This window comes from Brienomyrus brachyistius, unplaced genomic scaffold (genome assembly GCF_023856365.1).
Source record: "Brienomyrus brachyistius isolate T26 unplaced genomic scaffold, BBRACH_0.4 scaffold57, whole genome shotgun sequence".
In the NCBI taxonomy this organism is placed as follows: Eukaryota; Metazoa; Chordata; class Actinopteri; order Osteoglossiformes; family Mormyridae; genus Brienomyrus; species Brienomyrus brachyistius.
Genome location: NW_026042332.1, coordinates 463,758 through 472,329, shown reverse-complemented (window position 1 = coordinate 472,329; position 8,572 = coordinate 463,758). Strand labels below are relative to the sequence as shown.

The 8,572-nt window shown below is 50.9% G+C and overlaps 1 long non-coding RNA gene across 1 annotated transcript; it reads right to left on the bottom strand.

The window, feature by feature from the left end:
• Window positions 1–995: 995 nt before the first annotated feature.
• LOC125724543 (uncharacterized) lies at window positions 996–4,523 on the bottom strand. The gene is made up of 3 exons (XR_007387221.1): window positions 4,467–4,523; window positions 4,257–4,319; window positions 996–1,250 (listed from the first exon to the last, which is right to left on the bottom strand). It is a non-coding gene; the product is annotated as an uncharacterized LOC125724543 (long non-coding RNA).
• Window positions 4,524–8,572: the final 4,049 nt, after the last annotated feature.

The following is an 8,572-nucleotide window of genomic DNA, read 5'->3' as shown; positions in this document are numbered from 1 at the left end:
GGTGTCGAGCTCAAGAGGCTTCGGGAAAGTGTGGAGTTCAAGGTGAAATTTCCTGGCTGATCCAAAATTTCAAACTTAAGATAGAGAGAATAATGATAACGTCTTAATGTGATAATTTTAATGGTCCCTTTAGTGATGTTTGGTCATAGAGTTTTTTAGCTATTTCTTTGACATTACATTTGTGGTCACCCCTGCTGCCTCTCCACATTAAAATAAAAAAGTATGGACTATTTTATTTTCTTAGCGGGACCATAGAAGAGACAGGGTGTGGCCAACCCACTTGCAAACAAGGGCTATGTTTGTAATATTTCACGCATTAGATGACCATGGCGTAAAATACTAGCATTAAGCGACCCTGTTCTGAATAACAGAAAGCGTCTGTGCTTTACAAAGAGCCTCTTTCAGGTCCTGCTGGACGGGGCACTAACGCTTTGCGTGGATTAGAATTTGTAAAGAGCCATCAACAGATTTGGGCATTTGTAGAAGGTCTTATTCGATTGACGCGGTCTGAGCCTGAAACTCAGTCAGACAGGCAATATCTCAGAAACACGAGGGAAACGTAATTTCATTTCTTTGGGATTTTTGCTGTGTCAGTTGAGTGACTTTGAGAGCTTTGCAAACAGACCATGAGATGACCCACGTTATCTCAAACACATCCCGCCTCTCATTTGTTTCGACTGCCCTCCTGTCGGACATTCTGCTCTTTTTCCCGACTCTCAGCGGCTTTCTGGATCCCGGTTACCAACACATGGGTGTCGGTAACAACCTCTTGGCTAATTAAAAGCTCGCTTCATCTCAAACACCTGACAGCGTGACTCGCTGTCTGTCAGATTTTCTTTTGCTGCTGCTGTGGGGATGCTTGACTTTTCAGTGAGGGTGCTCTGAAATTTCAGGGATCCCTTTAATGTGCCGGTTGCCATAACTTAATTTTCTATGGCAACCCCCCTGACACACGTGCACAAGTTTTATTATTGTATTTATTTTTCAAAGTGTAAATGACAGTATTCACACATTAAAAATAAATATGTTAAATAAACTACTTAGGCTTGCTAAGGGGGCGATATGGCTATCAGAGGCGTAGCTACAGCACCCCCGAGTCCCTCCTTGGCGCCGTCCCTGGTAGCTGTCAGACCAGACGTAGGGATGTGGGGCTGGCCTTCCCGCTGTGGCTGAGCCTCATGCTGCTTGGATTTACCAGCCCGCATGGAAAAACTCAAGGGGATTCACAGGGGCTGCAGAGTGGATCATAGCTACAGAGAGGAAAGAGCAACAGGAAGCTGAAAAAAGTAAATGTGAAGCATATGAAGAGCAATAATTGGTATTCAGATCAGTGACCTGAGATACAGCTGTTCCACCGCAGCTTCTGTGGGAAGATGGACCCCCCCATAATGAAAGCCATGACACACACATTTTTAGCCTCAGAGTGTGAGTCTGGCACTTTTCAGGCCGGGAATAAAGGTCAGGCCAGGCAGCTCCTGCCGTGACCTCAGATACGGCGCACGGATTTCTGTGTTTCACACCCCTTTAGACAATTAAGGGGCCTCTTGTTTTGCCAAAGGGAAAAGAAAGCCTCCCTTTAACACGGGCATTGGCTAGACCTAGTTAAACGAGCCCTCAGCAGCTTCAAAACTACAGATTAGCTCAAGTAACTCGGCATCTCATACGAGGCTCCATCTATGAGAGCTGGGCTGAGGGCTGGCCAGCTTCTTTTTGTTCTAGAAGAATCACCCCCAATCGCATGTGCCCTGTAGCTGGCCAGCCTCTATTGACTTCATGACTTCCAGGATTAAAAACCATGACATTTAATTGGCCAGAAATACAGCCCTGCTTCAGTTTCATTGGTAAATCTGTCATCTATTCATTTAGAGGGATGAGCTGAATTTGGCTACAAGGTGTCAGTGCATTAACCCTGCAATCTGATGCCAGCATGTTTTGGTTATTATCCAGCAAAGCGACATTGGTGGATATCGCAGCATCCACGCATATTAGTTTAACAGGCACAATTACTTCTCCCAAGAATTAAGTGATTGGTTCTTGGCCAAAGTGATGTCTGTTACTATTGAAGACCTTCAGGACTTCAGGAACAAGCGTAACCTCAGGGTGAACTTTGGAAAATTAAGCAAAGAATAACTCCCCCCCACCCCGAAGGGCAGTGGAAACACACCGCCTCCCAGTGTTGCCACTTTCCTCCTACCTGATTCCATTAGGACATTATCAGAGGCCATAAGCGACTCAGGGCCAAAGTGACTGAGGGTCATAAGGACTCAGGGCCATAAGCGACTCAGGGCCATAAGGACTCAGGGCCATAAGCGACTCAGGGCCATAAGGACTCAGGGCCATAAGCGACTCAGGGCCATAAGGACTCAGGGCCATAAGCGACTCAGGGGCATAAGCTCCTCAGGGCCATAAGCTCCTCAGGGCCATAAGGACTCAGGGCCATAAGTGACTCAGGGGCATAAGCTCCTCAGGGCCATAAGGACTCAGGGCCATAAGCGACTCAGGGCCATAAGGACTCAGGGCCATAAGCGACTCCAGGCCATAAGCTCCTCAGGGCCATAAGGAGTCAGGGCCATAAGCGACTCAGGGCCATAAGGACTCAGGGTCAAAGCTCCTCAGGGTTCATAAGTGACTCCAGGCCATAAGCGACTTAGGCTTGCCCTGTAATGATGTTAGCTCGTTAGCAATTACTGTGCGCTATGGGGGCTGTGTACCTGCCCCATGTGTGCCTCCAATCATCCAATCCTAGGTGTTTTTAAGGTGTTATCCATTTTCAAAAATTAAGAAGGCCTTCAAAGTCAAACTTTGTGAAGTTCACGTGGAATCGGTCAGCCCATTCCGGAGCCCTCCTGCCTGAGACAGCTGTGCTGATCAGGGTACTCCGTGTTTTATCCATGTATTTGGCTGAAAAGGTGGCACCATGCCGTTACTCCTGCTAGATGAGATTGGCTCCAAATACGTGGCTGCTTTTGTCTCACTGCGTTGAGCATGATCACGGCATGATCGAGATGCCTGTTTGCAGCATTCGTGTATTGCAACTCTGGGGTATCTGTTTGTCTGTGCCCATTTGTCAGTGCCTGGCCCAGCTACCCCGAGTGACAATAAATTATCTGTTCCTGGGGCCGCGACTCCGCCAATCAGGGACAGTCCTGGCTTGTCAGGAGGGCAGAGCCTTTCCCCCTCTGTCTCTTGGGCTTTTCTTTACAGGGAGCTGAAAGATGGTGCTCGAAATCGGTTGCAGACCATGTAGGGCAGAAGGCTATACCATTACAGTGAAATTCAAACCTGTAATTATAAACGGCTCATCTTTTTGCCCCCCGGGGGTGATTCACATGGGTTCATGGGGAGGGAAGAGTAGCCAAAGTCAAGCAATCACGGCACACTTTGCTGCGCGTATTATCAACAGACGATTTCTCAAAGCGCAAAGTTCCGCCGAGCTGTCGTCCCAAATGCTGAAACACAGGCGCCTCCCGGGGATTAAACGGCCCGTGTGGTCCGAACGCTGCTGGAACCGTCATTCCACTATTCACATTTCCTTCCAGAATCACCACAGAGTGGAGTAAAATATGGTGACAGTGTGGAACCCGAAACTGGGTGATAATGGGCTCAGAGGTACGGGCTTTTTGTGTGAAGCAGCCAAACATCAGAGCGGGTCTGTCAGGTCCAGATCGGGTGGGTGGGGGGGGGGTGCTGAGTGATGGAGGTGTGCCCCATCTCGCCACAGGCCATAGCAGCGTTTGAAACCCAAGCCTGGTCGAGGACTGCCACCCCCCACGACCCAAACGTCCCTGTCTGAACCCAGACACCATATCGTCCTGCGCAGCCTCCGACACGCTTGAGACTAATTTTGGCAGCCCCCCCCCCCCCCCCACCAGCCCCCCCAAGCTCCTGCCGCTCTAAAACCGGCCTGGAGATCTTCGTTTCAAGTGAAGTTTTCGGGAACTCCCCACGTGTCCATTTGACACCTGTTTTACCTTTTACGAGATTTTCTTCACCCGTGTTATGTCTGCGATTTAATTAGCCGGGATGGAGCACTTGGATCAAAGGAGTCGCCGTGAAACCCGATGCCCAAAGCGAACGATGGGGCACAGACTACAGATCAACGACTTGACTCCGATCCAAAGGCCTGTTCGGTTATGATTGGACAACAGAGCCAATCTGCAAGCAGTCAGGACAGTGAAAAGAAATGCAAATTCCACAGGGGACAGTTTAATGCCCCAACCGTCAAACCACCTGCTCCCACCCACCGCTTATCTTACCAAGAGGAGGTCTGGATGTATCCCATGTTCCTCGGCGATTTCCACAGGACAAATGTAGGCAACCTGAAACACACAAAACACTCATATCTGAATTCATATCCAGACAGCTCCGTAAGTAGGTAAAAACACAAGATAAGTCTACTGCACCCAATCGAGCCAAAAATACTCTGTCACACAAAAGTGTTGTTGTCTGTTTAATGTCACCCGCACATAAATGTGTCATTTTTTCATTGCTGTAACGGACTCCTCCATCTGCGTGAATTGCTCCGCAGGCTACACAACATGAAACCTCAACATGCCAAAGTGTTTCTAACCTAGGGGAGGGTCTTTCCCCAGCTGCAAGTTACTCATTTTAGCTTTCGGGGTGGGGGTGGGGGGCTTATTTCCTAATTGCTCACCAGCTGACCCTGAACTCAGACCTGAAGCTTTGCAAGATGGGCTATGTGAAAGTGAACCAGTCTGATGTACATATACGAATGACATATACATGTTCTCCACTCCGGGTCTCTCTGTATCCCACGGACCTGCCCCCCAAACATGAGACACGTGACCATATGGCCTGATAACCGTGGCCTCCTTCTTTGCTGAGAGCGAGAGGAGAGTGGGAAAGAGAGAGAGCATGAGCGAGCTAGAGAGAGAGTGAGGCAGGCAGAGAGAGGGAGAGAGGGTGAGGCAGCAAGAGAGAGTGTGAAGGAATGAGAGAGAGGGAGAGAGTGAGTGAGGGAGCAAGAAAGAGAGGAAGAGAGAGTTGAAGAGAGTGAGGAAGAGGGAAAGATAGCATGGGTGAGTGAGAGAGCGTGGGAGTGAGAAAGTGGGGGGAGAGCATGAGGGAGCAACAGCAAGAGGAGAGAGTGTGAGGGAGCGAGAGAAAAAGCATGAGGGAGAGAGAGAGAGATAGTGAGAGGGAGCGAGAAAGAAAGGGAGAGAGAGTGTGAGGGAGCGAGAAAGAAAGGGAGAGAGAGTGTGAGGGAGCGAGAGAGAAGGGGAGAGAGAGTTTGAGGGAGCGAGAGAGAGTGTGAGGGAGCAAGAGAGAGGGGGAGAGACAATGTGAGGGAGCGAGAGAGAGGGGGAGAGAGTGTGAGGGAGCAAGAGAGAGGGGGAGAGAGTGTGAGGGAGCGAGAGAGAGTGTGAGGGAGCAAGAGAGAGGGGGAGAGAGTGTGAGGGAGCGAGAGAGAGTGTGAGGGAGCGAGAGAGAGGGGGAGAGAGTGTGAGGGAGCGAGAGAGAGTGTGAGGGAGCGAGAGAGAGGGGGAGAGAGTGTGAGGGAGCAAGAGAGAGGGGGAGAGAGAGTGTGAGGGAGCAAGAGAGAGGGGGAGAGAGTGTGAGGGAGCAAGAGAGAGTGTGAGGGAGCAAGAGAGAGGGGGAGAGAGTGTGAGGGAGCGAGAGAGAGGGGGAGAGAGAGTTTGAGGGAGCGAGAGAGAGTGTGAGGGAGCAAGAGAGAGGGGGAGAGAGTGTGAGGGAGCGAGAGAGAGTGTGAGGGAACAAGAGAGAGGGGGAGAGAGAGTTTGAGGGAGCGAGAGAGAGTGTGAGGGAGCAAGAGAGAGGGGGAGAGAGAGTGTGAGGGAGCGAGAGAGAGGGGGAGAGAGAGTTTGAGGGAGCGAGAGAGAGTGCGAGGGAGCAAGAGAGAGGGGGAGAGAGTGTGAGGGAGCGAGAGAGAGGGGGGAGAGAGAGTTTGAGGGAGCGAGAGAGAGTGTGAGGGAGCAAGAGAGAAGGGGAGAGAGAGTTTGAGGGAGCGAGAGAGAGTGTGAGGGAGCAAGAGAGAGGGGGAGAGAGAGTTTGAGGGAGTGAGAGAGAGTGTGAGGGAGCAAGAGAGAGTGTGAGGGAGCAAGAGAGAGGGGGAGAGAGTGTGAGGGAGCGAGAGAGAGGGGGAGAGAGAGTGTGAGGGAGCCAGAGAGAGAGGGAGAGAGAGTGTGAGGGAGCGAGAGAGAGTGTGAGGGAGCAAGAGAGAGGGGGAGAGAGAGTGTGAGGGAGCAAGAGAGAGAGTGTGAGGGAGCAAGAGAGAGGGGGAGAGAGAGTGTGAGGGAGCAAGAGAGAGAGGGAGAGAGAGTGTGAGGGAGCGAGAGAGAGTGTGAGGGAGCAAGAGAGAGGGGGAGAGAGTGTGAGGGAGCGAGAGAGAGTGTGAGGGAGCAAGAGAGAGGGGGAGAGAGTGTGAGGGAGCGAGAGAGAGGGGGAGAGAGTGTGAGGGAGCGAGAGAGAGGGGGAGAGACAGTTTGAGGTAGTAAGAGAGGGGGAGAGAGAGTTTGGGGGAGTGAGAGAGAGAGGGAGAGAGAGTGTGAGGGAGCAAGAGAGAGAGGGAGAGACCGTGTGAGGGAGTGAGAGAGGGGGAGAGAGAGTGTGAGGAAGTGAGAGAGAGGGAGAAAGTGACCAACAGAGAAAAGAGAGAGTGTGAGGAAGAGAGAAGGAGAGAGAGTGTGAGGGAGCAAGTGTAACGAAGCAAAAGAGAGAAGGAGAGAGAGCCTGATGGAGCGAAAGAAATCCTGTCCCCATGGGGAGCACGGCACTAGCCACTGCTCTGTATATGACACCTGTCGGGTTAGGGCTAGGGTTAGGTTCCGGTGCAGAGTCTACTGCGGAGCCTGCAGCCGTCCATTAGCAGACCTCTTAGCTGCAGGCTGCGGCTAGGGCTGCTCCTTTGCAGAACCTGCTGCCGAATCAGCGCCACATTTCTGAGCTCCGCTGGTCTTAGCCAGAGTACGGGCTCTGGAGTGACACCACCTGGATCACCAGTAAACCTGCCTGCTTTTTCCAGTGCCCCCATCCAGACACTCCGCGTCTCCTGCCCTCGTCCATCCTTCAGTACCTGCCAGCCTGAGTATAACTGGCATCATCTGTGCTCTGGCTGCCCCCACAGGCTCTCTTGAGCCCCCCATCCCACCCCCCTTTCCCCATGGCTCGTAGCTGCTCTTCTGATTGGCCATTTGAAGAGAACATCCCGCTCTGTCCCATCTTACATATCAAGTACGTGTTTATGTTATATACACATTTCTGACTGTTCTAATGATATTCAGGAGGAACTTTGATACTAATCCCCCTTTTCTGTTAGTATACAATCACACCATATGTGGAGCTTATTTATTTGCTGTTTTATTTGCCTTTATTTATCTACTTTTAAACTTCTGTAGGGTTCCAACGCAGAGAGACGTGTTTCTTGTTTCCTCTCTCGTCCAACGCATTTCATTGTAACGTTGACCCTATGTTAACATACATATGACAAATAAATAAACGGAACTGAATTAAAACAGCAGAGAATGTAACTGTACTCTGTGTCCATGATGCTGGCCAGATAACAATGAGTCTGATTCTTCAAGGTCGCCACCAGCTGCAGCGTCAGGCTAAATAAAGCTACCGCCAGCCTGTCAATGTAAACAGGCACTAATCGCTAACCTGGAGTTAGCGCCCCCTCCGATTAACAGCTCCGGGTCTCGTGGCTGCTCTCAGGTACATGTGACCCCCAGGAACCAATCAGGGGGCTTTTATCGTTTCAGTGACGGAGACGTATGTACAAAGAGAGTTTCCTAGTATCACGAGGGGACGCCATGCCACCACACTAATGTGATATAGCATTCAGCATTGGTCGGGCCCAAAAATACACCCAACCTCCGGTTTACGAGCTCGGACGGGGCCTGATATCAGGTTTGCTTTAATGAGACGGTCACATGGGCCCTACTTTGAACATAACAGTGTCATGAAATAATTGGACCGTTAGATCATGATTGAAAACGGTAGTGTAACCCGAAGCACAGGCGGATGCTGGGGCGTCTGTCAGGCAAGCATTTGGGCGGATAGAAGCTAAGACTGCACCCTTAACTGGAAGCCATGTGGCAAAGCCAGGGACAGTCACAGGACACCGAAGCTGCGATTATAGCTGGTAAATATTTCAGAATGTCAGCTTCCCCCCAGCAAACAGATACCCATGAAAAAACACAGGGGCCAGGAAAAATAAGACAAAAAAGGAAATCATTTTCCCCATCTCTTTGTCCCCCCCAGGGTGCCCGGCGAGGCTGAGGGGTGCAGGGGCTCCACACATTCCAGAGGGGCCTTTTCTCTGCACACTGTACAGCTGCACGAGTTTGTTGCATCATCTAGTTTTTAAAGAGAATTCTTAGACAGAAACAAAGAAATACAGGAAACGGAGGAAGTTGTGGATCACAGGTGGTTTAATTAACCGTCATCTTGCTGTGGCCGCTGGTGACCACATCCTCTCTCCATGGAGCCCGAGCGAGTCTGCGATTAAACCGCCTCCAATTTAAAGATGGAGGTACTGTGTGGCTTAGACTGCCCCCGAGAGTGTACTGTTGAGGGTTCGAATCACGTGGCT